Source organism: Chiloscyllium punctatum, chromosome 30 (genome assembly GCF_047496795.1).
Source record: "Chiloscyllium punctatum isolate Juve2018m chromosome 30, sChiPun1.3, whole genome shotgun sequence".
NCBI lineage: Eukaryota > Metazoa > Chordata > Chondrichthyes > Orectolobiformes > Hemiscylliidae > Chiloscyllium > Chiloscyllium punctatum.
This window is the reverse complement of record NC_092768.1, coordinates 14,571,322-14,584,036: the sequence shown is the minus strand read 5'-3', so window position 1 is coordinate 14,584,036 and position 12,715 is coordinate 14,571,322. Positions and strand designations below refer to the sequence as shown.

Genomic DNA, 12,715 nt, shown 5'->3' with positions numbered 1-12,715 from the left:
AGAGAGAGAGTGAGAGATAGGGACAGAGAGAGAGACAGAGTGTGAGAGATAGGAACAGAGAGAGAGAGAGAGAGAGAGAGACAGAGTGTAAGAGATAGGAACACAGAGAGAGAGACAGAGTGTGAGAGATAGGAACAGAGAGAGAGAGAGAGAGAGTGAGAGATAGGGACAGAGAGAGAGACAGAGTGTGAGAGATAGGAACAGAGAGAGAGAGAGCGAGAGAGAGAGACAGAGTGTGAGAGATAGGGACAGAGAGAGAGACAGAGTGTGAGAGATAGGGACAGAGAGAGAGAGAGAGAGACAGAGTGTGAGAGATAGGGACAGAGAGAGAGACAGAGTGTGAGAGATAGGGACAGAGAAAGAGAGACAGTGTGTGAGTGCTAGAAATAGAGAGAATGGAGACAGAGTGTGAGAGATAGGGACTTCCCTTGTCACCCTCATCCCCCTCTGAATATGTTTCTTCTTCCTTGGGGTGAATTTCTGAAGTATCTCCCAAATTGCTGCTCCATTGTCTTCCCTAGGGGGCTCCCCTTCCAATCAAATCAGGCAACTCCTCCCACATGTCTTTGTAATTAACTTCACTCAATGATAATACCATTACATCTGAGTCCAGCTTCTCCCTCTCAGACGGTCGGGTGAATTCGATCATTTACGGTCACTGACCCCAGGGGGTCCTTCACCTTCATCTCCCTAATCCAGTCTGCCTCATGACACATCACTGAATCCAGAACTGTCTGTTCTCTTTTAGGATCTGCCACAGGTTGCTAAAAAATATCCTAGACTTTCCACAAATTCCTTTTCTTTGGATCTGTGACTAAACTGACTCTCCCAATCCACTTGCCTTTTGAAGTCCTCCATGATTATTAGAATAATGCCTTTCTTACATGTCTTTTCTCTCTCCTGATTTATTTTCTGCCCTCCACACTGACTACTGCTAGGAGCCCTTTGCATAGCACCCATCTGGGTTATTTTTCCTTTGTGATTCCTCAACTATCCTCACACAGATTCTACGTATTCCGAATCTGTATCACGTTTTGCTATCAATTTAGTTTCATTTCTTATTAATAAGGCAAAGCAACCTCCTGCACCCATCTCCCTGTCCTTTCAATCTGATGTGTATCCTTCGATATTTAGCTCTCAGACCTGATCGCCTTGCAGCCACCTCTCTGTGATACCCACAACATTATACCTGTCAATTTCAATCTGTGCCACAAGCTCATTTACCCTGTTTTGTATCCTGTTTGTATTTAAGTACAACACCCTCAGCCCTGCATTGACTGCATCCCTTCTTATAGTTGTCCCTTTATGTGCTGTGCCTGAAGTTAGATTCCTGGCCCTTTACTGACACTCTGACCTAATATTTCTTCTGTTAACTTTAATAACCTCTGCTCAGCCCTCCCTCTGCTTTAACATTTTCCATGTGAGTGAACCTCTCCTCATTTATTTGACCCTAGTTATGCCAGGACTCTGGTCCCTGTATGATCCACATGGAGTCTATCCGATTGGAGCAGCTCCCTCCTTTCCCAGTACTGATCGCAATGTCCCGTGAATTCAAACCCATTTCGCCCACACTAATCTTTGTGCCTCACGTTAACCTCTTTAATCTTATTGACCCTGTGCCAATCAATCCGTGGTAGTAATCCAGAGATTATTCCCTTTTTGGTTCTGATTTTTAATTTAGCCCCTAGCTGTTCACATTCCCACAGTAGAAATGTTTTCCTCATTCTCCCGACATCATTGGAACTGACATGGACCACAACAACCGGATCTTTCCCCTCCCATTCCTAATTCCCCTTTATCCCAGATTAGATCTCCTGAACGCTGGAACCAGGCAACACAGCCTTCAGATTTCACAATCCTGCCCACAGAGAGCAGTGTCCATTCCCCTAACAATACTATCCCCAATTACATTTACATTTCTCTTTTCTCCCCTCCATCTTGGATGGCTGTATCAGGACCATCATCCTGTCCCACAGGTTTATGGTCAGTTTGCTCACCCTCCCTCCAGCCCACACTGACATCCACACAGGGAGCAAGAATCCCAAATCTGATTGACTAACTCCCTCAGCACTACCTCCTGGATCCCTGAACCTGCCTTGTTCATAGTCACACCCTCCTGTCCCTCACCACTGACCGAATACGAGGCAGTTAATCGAAGATGTGTGACTGTCTCCTGAAACACAGCATTCAGGTAACTCTCCCTGTCCCTGATGTGTCAGTGTTTGGGGCTCAGACTCCAGCTCATCAACTGTGAGCCAGAATTCCTCAAACCACCAACACTTGCTCCAGATGTGGTCCCTTTGAAGCACAATGGGCTGTACCAGCATCTCCACCATCCAGGTATAAGACATCCCCTGGCCCTGCAACTCCATTTCATTTACTCAGCCCTTGATTAGGTTTTTAAATGTTTCCTTCTCGTCTTTTACATTGTAACATGTAAATATTTCCCCAATTTACCTGAAATTTGCAATGTATAAAACAGTTAAATTAGTAGCAGTTACCAGCCAATGAACTTACGGTTTTTCTGTGAGGTCACCTTTTCCGTTTGTGCTGAGCCTCTGACCCTGGTTACAAAAACAACCTTACAAAGTATGATCCAAAAACCATAATGGAGAGAGACAGAGAGTGGAGCAGAGTATCCTACAGTGTGGAAACAGGCCATTCTGCCCACACTGACTCCTGAAGCGCATCCCCCAAGACCAAGACCCAACCCCCAACCATGTAATCCCACCTTTCCAATGTCTAAACCATCTGGCCTGTCAGTCCCTGGAAACTATGGTCAATTTAGCAATGGCCAATCCACCTGAATGTGCACAGCTCTGGACTGTGGGAGGAAATCGGAGCACCCAGAGGAAACCCACGCAGGCACATGTGCCATTTGCAAACTCTACACAGACAGTCACCAGAAGTTGGAATCAAAGCCAGGTCCCTGGCGCTGTGAGGCAGCAGTGCTAACCACTGAGCAACTGTCCCACCCTCTCCAGTGTGAGAGATAGGGAGAGAGAGAGAGAGAGTGCAGGAAAGATACGACAGAAAGAGAGGGAGTGAGAGAAGGCACAGAGAGAGATAGAGTGTGACAGATGGGAACAGAGAGTATGCGAGGTATGGACAGAGAGAGAAAGAGAGTGTGTGTGAAAGATGGGGACAGAGAGAGTGTGAGGAAGGGATAGAGAAAGAGACAGAGTGTGAGAGATGGGCACAGAGAGAGACTGTGAGATATAGTGACAAAGAGAGACAGTGAGAGATAGGGAGAGAGAGTGTGCGAGAGATCCAGACAGAGAGAGAGAGTATGTTCAAGATAGGGACAGAGAGAATGTGAAGAAGAACAGAGAAAGAGAGTCCGAGAGATGGGCACACAGAGAGAAGGGGGGAGAGAGAGAGAGAGAGAGAGAGGGACTGTGAGATAGTGATAGAGAGAGTGAGTGTGAGAGATAGGGACAGAGAGAGAGTGTAAGAGAGAAAGAGAATGTGTGTGAGAGAGATAGGGACAGAGAGAGAGTGTCTGAGAGATAGGGAGAAAGAGAGAGAGCGAGTTAGAAATAAAGAGAGTGTGTGTGGGTGAGAGATAGGGAGAGAGAGAAAGAGTGTGAGAGATAGGGACAGAGAGAGAGTGAGAGATAGGGAGAGAGAGAGTGTGTGTGAGAGATAGGGACAGAGAGAGAGTGAGAGATAGGGAGAGAGAGAGTGTGTGTGAGAGATAGGGACAGAGAGAGAGTGAGAGATAGGGAGAGAGAGAGTGTGTGAGAGATAGGGACAAAGAAAGAGAGTGAGAGATAGGGAGAGAGAGAGTGTGTGAGAGATAGGGACAAAGAAAGAGAGTGAGAGATAGGGAGAGAGAGAGTGTGTGAGAGATAGGGACAAAGAAAGAGAGTGAGAGATAGGGAGAGAGAGAGTGTGTGAGAGATAGGGACAAAGAAAGAGAGTGAGAGATAGGGAGAGAGAGAGTGTGTGAGAGATAAGGACAAAGAAAGAGAGTGAGAGATAGGGAGAGAGAGAGTGTGTGAGAGATAGGGACAAAGAAAGAGAGTGAGAGATAGGGAGAGAGAGAGTGTGTGAGAGATAGGGACAAAGAAAGAGAGTGAGAGATAGGGAGAGAGAGAGTGTGTGAGAGATAGGGACAAAGAAAGAGAGTGAGAGATAGGGAGAGAGAGTGTGTGTGAGAGATAGGGACAAAGAAAGAGAGTGAGAGATAGGGAGAGAGAGAGTGTGTGAGAGATAGGGACAAAGAAAGAGAGTGAGAGATAGGGAGAGAGAGAGTGTGTGAGAGATAGGGACAAAGAAAGAGAGTGAGAGATAGGGAGAGAGAGAGTGTGTGAGAGATAGGGACAAAGAAAGAGAGTGAGAGATAGGGAGAGAGAGAGTGTGTGAGAGATAGGGACAAAGAAAGAGAGTGAGAGATAGGGAGAGAGAGAGTGTGTGAGAGATAGGGACAAAGAAAGAGAGTGAGAGATAGGGAGAGAGAGCATGTGCATGAGAAATAGGGAGAGAGAGAAAGAGTGTGACAGATAGGGACAGAGAGAGAGGGTGAGAGATAGGGACAGAGAGAGAGTGAGAGATAGGGAGAGAGAGAAAGAGTGTGAGAGATAGGGACAGAGAGAGAGAATGAGAGATAGAGATAGAGAATATGTATGAGAGATAGGAAGAGAGTGTGTGTGAGAGAGATAGGGTTAGAGAGAGAGTGTGTGTGTGTGAGAGATAAGGAAGAGAGAGAGAGTGTGAGAGATAGGGACAGAGAGTGTGTGTGACAGAGATAGGGACAAAGAGAGAGAATGTGAGAGATAAGGAGAGAGAGTTTGTGTGTATGTGTGAGATAGAGAGAGTGTGTGAGAGATAGGGAGAGAGAGTTTGTGTGTATGTGTGAGATAGAGAGAGTGTGTGAGAGATAGGGAGAGACAGCATGTGTGTGAGAGTTGGGGCACAGAGAGAGAGAGAATGTGAGAGATAAGGAGAGAGCTGGAGAGAATGTGAGAGATAGGGAGAGAGAGTTTGTGTGTATGTGTGAGATAGAGAGAGTGTGTGAGAGATAGGGAGAGACAGCATGTGTGTGAGAGTTGGGGCACAGAGAGAGAGAGAATGTGAGAGATAAGGAGAGAGCTGGAGAGAATGTGAGAGATAGGTTGTGTGTGAGAGTTGGGGCACAGAGAGAGAGAGAGACAGTGTGAGAGATGGGGGAGAGAGAGAAAGAGAGAGAGAGAGAGAGAGAGAGAGAGAGAGACTGTTTATGAAAGATGGGGACAGTGTGAGAGAGAGAGCGAGAGAGAGGGTGGGGGGGTGGGAGATTGGGAGAGACAGGGATGGAGAGAATCCATGAGAGTTTAGAGAGTTTCAGGCCGTTCCTGTCCAAATGCCCCAGTGAAACATGAGGAGAGTTTGGATAAAAGAGTATTCAGTCAGTGCTGTCTGTGACTGTGTACTCAGTTACAATCCCAACCTTCCAGACTATACCATCTCGCTGAGTCTGTGCAAGAGGGAAGATTGTGAGATGTGAATGAAGAGAGACAGAGACTTACCTCGATGTTAAAACACTCTGCTTTGTTCCCTGTGCCTTGGGAATATTTAAATGGAAAGGCAGAACAGGGCGGAGTTCATCAGCTCACACACAGCATCATGGGCATCACATTTAAGTATTTCTGATGATCTTAACCATTGATATTGTGTCACAGTCTTGCAACAGAAACATTTTAATTGAGAGATAATTCTGATCCAGCACATCACTCCATGTTGAGATCAGAGCTTCCCTTTGGCACTAAGGTACCACCTGCTAATTACTTCACAGACCCGAGCTGGTATTGTTACTGTGGGAAACATTGCCAGGGTTACCATGATGTGGGATTGAACACCGAGTACAGTGTGGAATGTCAGGGCACCAGATATAGACAGTCAGAGTTCCTGTTCACCCTGAAACACTCCTGGCTTTTTCATCAAAGGATGCATCTTGACAATTTCCCTGAAAATTATCACCAATTTCCCACAGCATTCACTGATTCCTGTGGAATCACAGATTGCAGTATTTTGTTTCTCTCTCTCTCTCTCTCTCTCTCTCTCAAACACACACTCTCCCTCTCACTCTCACTCTCTCTCACTCTCTCTCTCTTACTCTCTGTCTCTCTCTCGCTCTCTCTCTCTCACACTCTCTGTCTCTCTCACTCTCTCTCTCTCTCTCTCGCTCTCTCTCTCTCTCTCTCTCGCTCTCTGTCTCTCTCTCTCGCTCTCTGTCTCTCTCTCGCTCTCTCTCTCTCGCTCTCTCTCTCCCTCTCTCTGTCCTTGTCAGTCTCCCTCTGTCCATTTCTGTCTGTCTGAACATGTCTCTCTCCCTGACTATCGGAGTTGGGAGATCATGTGCCACTGGACAGGACGCTGATGAGGCCACTTTTGGAATATTGTGTGCGGTTCTGGTCTCCCTGAAAGGATGTTGTGAAACTTGAAAGGGTTCAGAAAGGATTTACAAAGATGTTGCCAGGATTGGGGGGTTTGAGCTACAGGAAGAGGCTGAACAGACTGGGGCTGTTTTCCCTGGAGCGTCGGAGGCTGAGGGGTGACCTTATAGAGGTTTATAAAATCATGAGGGGTATGGATAGGGTCAATACACGAGGTCTTTTCCCTCGAGTGGGACAGTCCAAATCTAGAGGGTGAAGGTTTAAGGTGAGAGGGGAGAATTTGAAAGAGACCTGACATGTAACTTTTTCCCCCAGAGGATGCTGCATGTATGGAGTGAGCTGCCAGAGGATGTGGTGGAGTCTGGTACAATCACAACATTTAAAAGGCATCTGGATGGGTACATGAATAGGAAGGGGTTTGGAGGGATATGGGCCAAGTGCTAGCAAATGGGACTAGATTTATTTAGGATATCTAGTCAGCGTGAACCAATCGGACTGAAGGCTCTGTTTCGGTGCTGTACATCTCTATGACTGTATGACTCCCTGTCTGTCTCTTTCTCTGTGCCAATCTCCCTCTTTGTATATCTCTCTGCCTGAGTCTCTCTCTCTCTCTCTCTCTCTCTCTCTCTCTCTCTGCCTATCTTTCTCTGTCTATTTCTCTCTCTCAGTCTGTTTCAGTCTCTCTCTGTGTATTTCTCCACACATCTCTCTCTCTCTGTCTGTCCCACTTTCTCTATCCCTCTCTCTCGATGTCTGAGTCTCTGTCATGCCTTTCTCCGTGTGCCTATCTCTCTCTCTCTCTCTCTCTTCCTCTCTCCTTCTCTCTGTTCATGTCTGTCCATTTCTCTCTGTATCTCCCTCTCTCTGTCTGTCTATCTGTCACTCTCACTGTTTCAGTCTCTCCCTTTCTGAGTCTGACTGTCTGTCTGAGTCTCTGACCATCTTTCTCTTTCTATCTGTCTATCTCTCTCACTGTTTTTATCTGGATCTCTCTCTTTCTCTGTCAGTCTATCTCTCTCTCTCTCTGTTATATCCCCATATCCCTGCTCCCCCTAATTTCTCTCCAAATACCCATCCAATGTCCCTCTGGAATGCCTCAGTTGAATCTGCCTCCCCCCTATTTCCAGGCATTACATTTCACACCCTCACCACCCGCTGGGTAAGAAAGTCTCTCCCTCACTTCCCCCTCCCTTCGTTTGTACATCATTTTTAATCTATGCCCCTCTTGTTCTTTTTCTGATCAGGACCAGCTTCTCCCTCTCCCCTCTGTCCAGGCCCCCCCTCCCCACTCGGGATTTTGAAAACCTCTCTCAGATCTCCCTCTCCCAGCCCCTTCTCTCCCAGAGAGAACACTCCCACCCTCTTCAATCTCTCCTCATCGCTGACCTTTCCCCATCCCTGGATCCGTTCCTGTAAAGCGCTCCTGCTCTCTCTCCGACGCGTTCCCCGTCTTTCCGATAATGTGGGGCCCACACCTGGACACAATACTCCAGCTGGGGTCTAACAAGGGGCTGGGACACGTTCAGCATCAGCCCCTTGCTCTTGGACTCTGTGTGTCCCTGTTAATAAACCCGAGGACACTGTGCTTTATTCACTGCCCCCTCTACCTGTCCCACCACCTTCAATGATCTGTGCATGTTTACCCCCAGCTCCCCCTGCTCCTGCCCCACCCTCTGTAGAATTGCCCCCCATTTTATATTGTCTCTCAATGTCCTTCCCACCAACGTGCATCCCCTCCCACTTGTCTGCACTGAACCCCATCTGTCCTCCCCTCTATCCCCCAAATCCCCCGTAACTTGTCAATGTCCTTTTGGAGTTCTGCACTGTCATCTTCATCATTTACACTTCTTCCTGGTTTAATGAAATCTGCAAACTTGGAAACTGTCCCCTGCACAGCAAGATCCCGATCCTTACCGTATATCAGGTAAAGCAATGATCCCAGCACTGACTCATGGGAATTCGGGGGAGGAACCTCTCTGCAGTTTGGAGTCACACCAGGCACCCGCTGAACCTAATTAAATCCCACTGCTGTATCATACCATCTCTGGAAGGACAGGAGCACACACCATTGGCATTAAAGTGGATTCTGTCGGGGGTGAGATTATGAGAAATATGTTTGTGGTTTGTTATTAAGTACACACCTTGTCATCAGGAGATAATTAACATGAGCTTCCTGCTATTGAGCAAACAGATTGAACAACCTCAGACCCTGAAACCATACTGCCCGGCTGGTTCAACTGGTCCTTTATCTATTTATAAACCACCTTGATCTATTTATAAACTAACTCGGTTAGATAATTAACAGCTCCTTCACAATTCCCTTTAACAAGGGGCACATCAGGGAAGGCTGTGGGACATCCTGATGGTGACCAGTGAGACAAGTATTTCTTGTAGACTGTGGAGAGGCCTTGGGGAGTCAGGAGGTGAGTTACTCACTGCAATATTCCAGCCTTTGACCTGCTCTAGTAGTCACTGTGTTCATGTCATGGGTCCACTTGGGTTTCTGGTCAATGGTAGCCCCCAGGAAATTGTCTCCTGGTTTCTGATCTCTCTACTGAGGAGGAAACATTCTCCTGTTGACCCTGTCAATGCCCAAAACATTCAAGAATCTCGACACCATCCAGGGTCAAAGGAACCTGCTTGATTGGTTTCATATTCACCAACATCCCCTCCCTCCACCCCCTGACGTTCAGTAACAGTAGTGTGTACCATCTACAAGGTACCCTGCAGGAACTCCCCAAACATCTCCTCCCTCCACCCCCCCCGACGCTCAGTAACAGCAGTGTGTACCATCTACAAGATACCCTGCAGAAACTCCCCAAACATCCCCTCCCTCCACCCCCCGACACTCAGTAACAGCAGTGTGTACCATCTACAAGATACCCTGCAGAAACTCCGCAAACATCCCCTCCCTCCACCCCCCCGACGCTCAGTAACAGCAGTGTGTACCATCTACAAGATACCCTGCAGAAACTCCCCAAACATCCCCTCCCTCCACCCCCCGATGCTCAGTAACAGCAGTGTGTACCATCTACAAGATACCCTGCAGAAACTCCCCAAACATCCCCTCCCTCCACCCCCCGACGCTCAGTAACAGCAGTGTGTACCATCTACAAGATACCCTGCAGAAACTCCCCAAACATCCCCTCCCTCCACCCGTCCCCGACACTCAGTAACAGCAGTGTGTACCATCTACAAGATACCCTGCAGAAACTCCCCAAACATCCCCTCCCTCCACCCCCCGACACTCAGTAACAGCAGTGTGTACCATCTACAAGGTACCCTGCAGAAACTCCCCAAACATCCCCTCCCTCCACCCCCCGATGCTCAGTAACAGCAGTGTGTACCATCTACAAGGTACCCTGCAGAAACTCCCCAAACATCCCCTCCGTCCACCCCCCCGACACTCAGTAACAGCAGTGTGTACCATCTACAAGATACCCTGCAGAAACTCCCCAAACATCCCCTCCCTCCACCCCCCGACACTCAGTAACAGCAGTGTGTACCATCTACAAGATACCCTGCAGAAACTCCCCAAACATCCCCTCCCTCCACCCCCCGATGCTCAGTAACAGCAGTGTGTACCATCTACAAGGTACCCTGCAGAAACTCCCCAAACATCCCCTCCCTCCACCCCCCCGACACTCAGTAACAGCAGTGTGTACCATCTACAAGATACCCTGCAGAAACTCCCCAAACATCCCCTCCCTCCACCCCCCGACGCTCAGTAACAGCAGTGTGTACCATCTACAAGATACCCTGCAGAAACTCCCAAAACATCCCCTCCCTCGACCCCCCGACACTCAGTAACAGCAGTGTGTACCATCTACAAGATACCCTGCAGAAACTCCCCAAACATCCCCTCCCTCCACCCCCCGACACTCAGTAACAGCAGTGTGTACCATCTACAAGATACCCTGCAGAAACTCCCCAAACATCCCCTCCCTCCACCCCCCGACGCTCAGTAACAGCAGTGTGTACCATCTACAAGATACCCTGCAGAAACTCCCCAAACATCCCCTCCCTCCACCCCCCGATGCTCAGTAACAGCAGTGTGTACCATCTACAAGGTACCCTGCAGAAACTCCCCAAACATCCCCTCCCTCCACCCCCCGACACTCAGTAACAGCAGTGTGTACCATCTACAAGATACCCTGCAGAAACTCCCCAAACATCCCCTCCCTCCACCCCCGACGCTCAGTAACAGCAGTGTGTACCATCTACAAGATACCCTGCAGAAACTCCCAAAACATCCCCTCCCTCGACCCCCCGACACTCAGTAACAGCAGTGTGTACCATCTACAAGATACCCTGCAGAAACTCCCCAAACATCCCCTCCCTCCACCCCCCGACACTCAGTAACAGCAGTGTGTACCATCTACAAGATACCCTGCAGAAACTCCCCAAACATCCCCTCCCTCCACCCCCCGACGCTCAGTAACAGCAGTGTGTACCATCTACAAGATACCCTGCAGAAACTCCCCAAACATCCCCTCCCTCCACCCCCCCGACGCTCAGTAACAGCAGTGTGTACCATCTACACGATACCCTGCAGAAACTCACCCAAGACCCTCTGACAGCACCTTCCAAACCCACGGCCACTTCCACCCAGAAGGACAGGGACAGCAGGTACATGGGAACCCCACCCCCTGCAAGTTCCCCTCCGAGCCCCTCCCCATCCCGACTTGGAAATACATCGGCCGTTCCTTCAGTGGCACTGGAACACAATCCTGGAATTCCCTCCCTCAGGGACATTGTGGGTCTACCCACAGCACATGGACTGCAGCGGTTCAAAAAGGCAGCTCACCCCCACCTTCTCAAGGGGGGCAACCAGGGACTGGGACAGTAAATGCAGCTCACCCCCACCTTCTCAAGGGGGGCAACCAGGGACTGGGACAGTAAATGCTGGGTCCAGCCAGGGACTCTGAGATCTCATCATTGAGCAGAGAACGGTGTTCCTCAAATTTGAACAAACTGTAAGGTGTAATGAGACAGTGGTGAGAGACAAGAAATCAGGGCCCAGCCAGTGACACCCACTTCCCGTGAGTGAGTTTAAACTGAAATAAGCTCCTTCAGAACATTGTACACCTTTCGACATCACCTTCCTGACTGGGGACATACTCCTGTTCACTGGGACATCTCCTCAACAACACTCTGACAACATCGATATCACCGAGACCCCCCTCTCGACCCAGGACCCCAACACACTCACCTCTCCCTCCCTCCCCATCACACTCACTCACACACACCCTCACTCACACACACCCTCACTCCCCCAAACACACTCACCCTCTCCCTCCATCCCCATCACACTCACTCACACACCCCCTCACTCCCCCATCACACTCACTCACACACACCCTCACTCACACACACCCTCACTCCCCCAAACACACTCACCTCTCCCTCCGTCCCCATCACACTCACTCACACACACCCTCACTCACACACACCCTCACTCCCCCAAACACACTCACCCTCTCCCTCCGTCCCCATCACACTCACTCACACACACCCTCACTCACACACACCGTCACTCACACACACCCTCACTCCCCCCAACACACTCACCTCTCCCCTCCCTCCCCATCACACTCACTCACACACACCCCTCACTCACACACACCCTCACTCCCCCAAACACACTCACCCTCTCCCTCCCTCCCCATCACACTCACTCACACACCCCCTCACTCCCCATCACACTCACTCACACACACCCTCACTCACACACCAACCCCTCACTCCCCCAAACACACTCACCTCCTCCCTCCGTCCCCATCACACTCACTCACACACACCCTCACTCACACACACCCCTCACTCCCCCAAACACACTCACCCTCTCCCTCCGTCCCCATCACACTCACTCACACACACCCTCACTCACACACCACCGTCACTCACACACACCCTCACTCCCCCCCAACACACTCACCTCTCCTCCCTCCCCATCACACTCACTCACACACACCCTCACTCACACACACCCTCACTCCCCAAACACACTCACCCTCTCCCTCCGTCCCCATCACACTCACTCACACACACCCTCACTCCCCCATCACACTCACTCACACACCACCCTCACTCCCCCATCACACTCACTCACTCACACACACCCTCACTCCCCCATCACACTCACTCACACACACCCTCACTCACACACACCCTCACTCCCCCAACCACACTCACACTCTCCCTCCGTCCCCATCACACTCACTCATACCCACCCTCACTCCCCCATCACACTCACTCACACACACCCTCACTCACACACACCCTCACTCCCCCAAACACACTCACCCTCTCCCTCCGTCCCCATCACACTCACTCAC

The 12,715-nt window shown here is 49.7% G+C and overlaps 1 protein-coding gene across 1 annotated transcript in view; it reads right to left on the bottom strand.

The window, feature by feature from the left end:
- Positions 1 to 8,324, bottom strand: part of LOC140454991 (uncharacterized) — a 50,281-nt gene extending 41,957 nt beyond the window's left edge. The window contains exons 1-2 of the mRNA XM_072549665.1: positions 8,292 to 8,324; positions 2,518 to 2,564 (exon numbers count right to left, since the gene is read on the bottom strand). The gene's annotated coding sequence lies outside the window, so the exon portion shown is untranslated. The remainder of the gene's footprint in view (positions 1 to 2,517; positions 2,565 to 8,291) is intronic.
- Between the last annotated feature and the right edge of the window lie 4,391 nt (positions 8,325 to 12,715).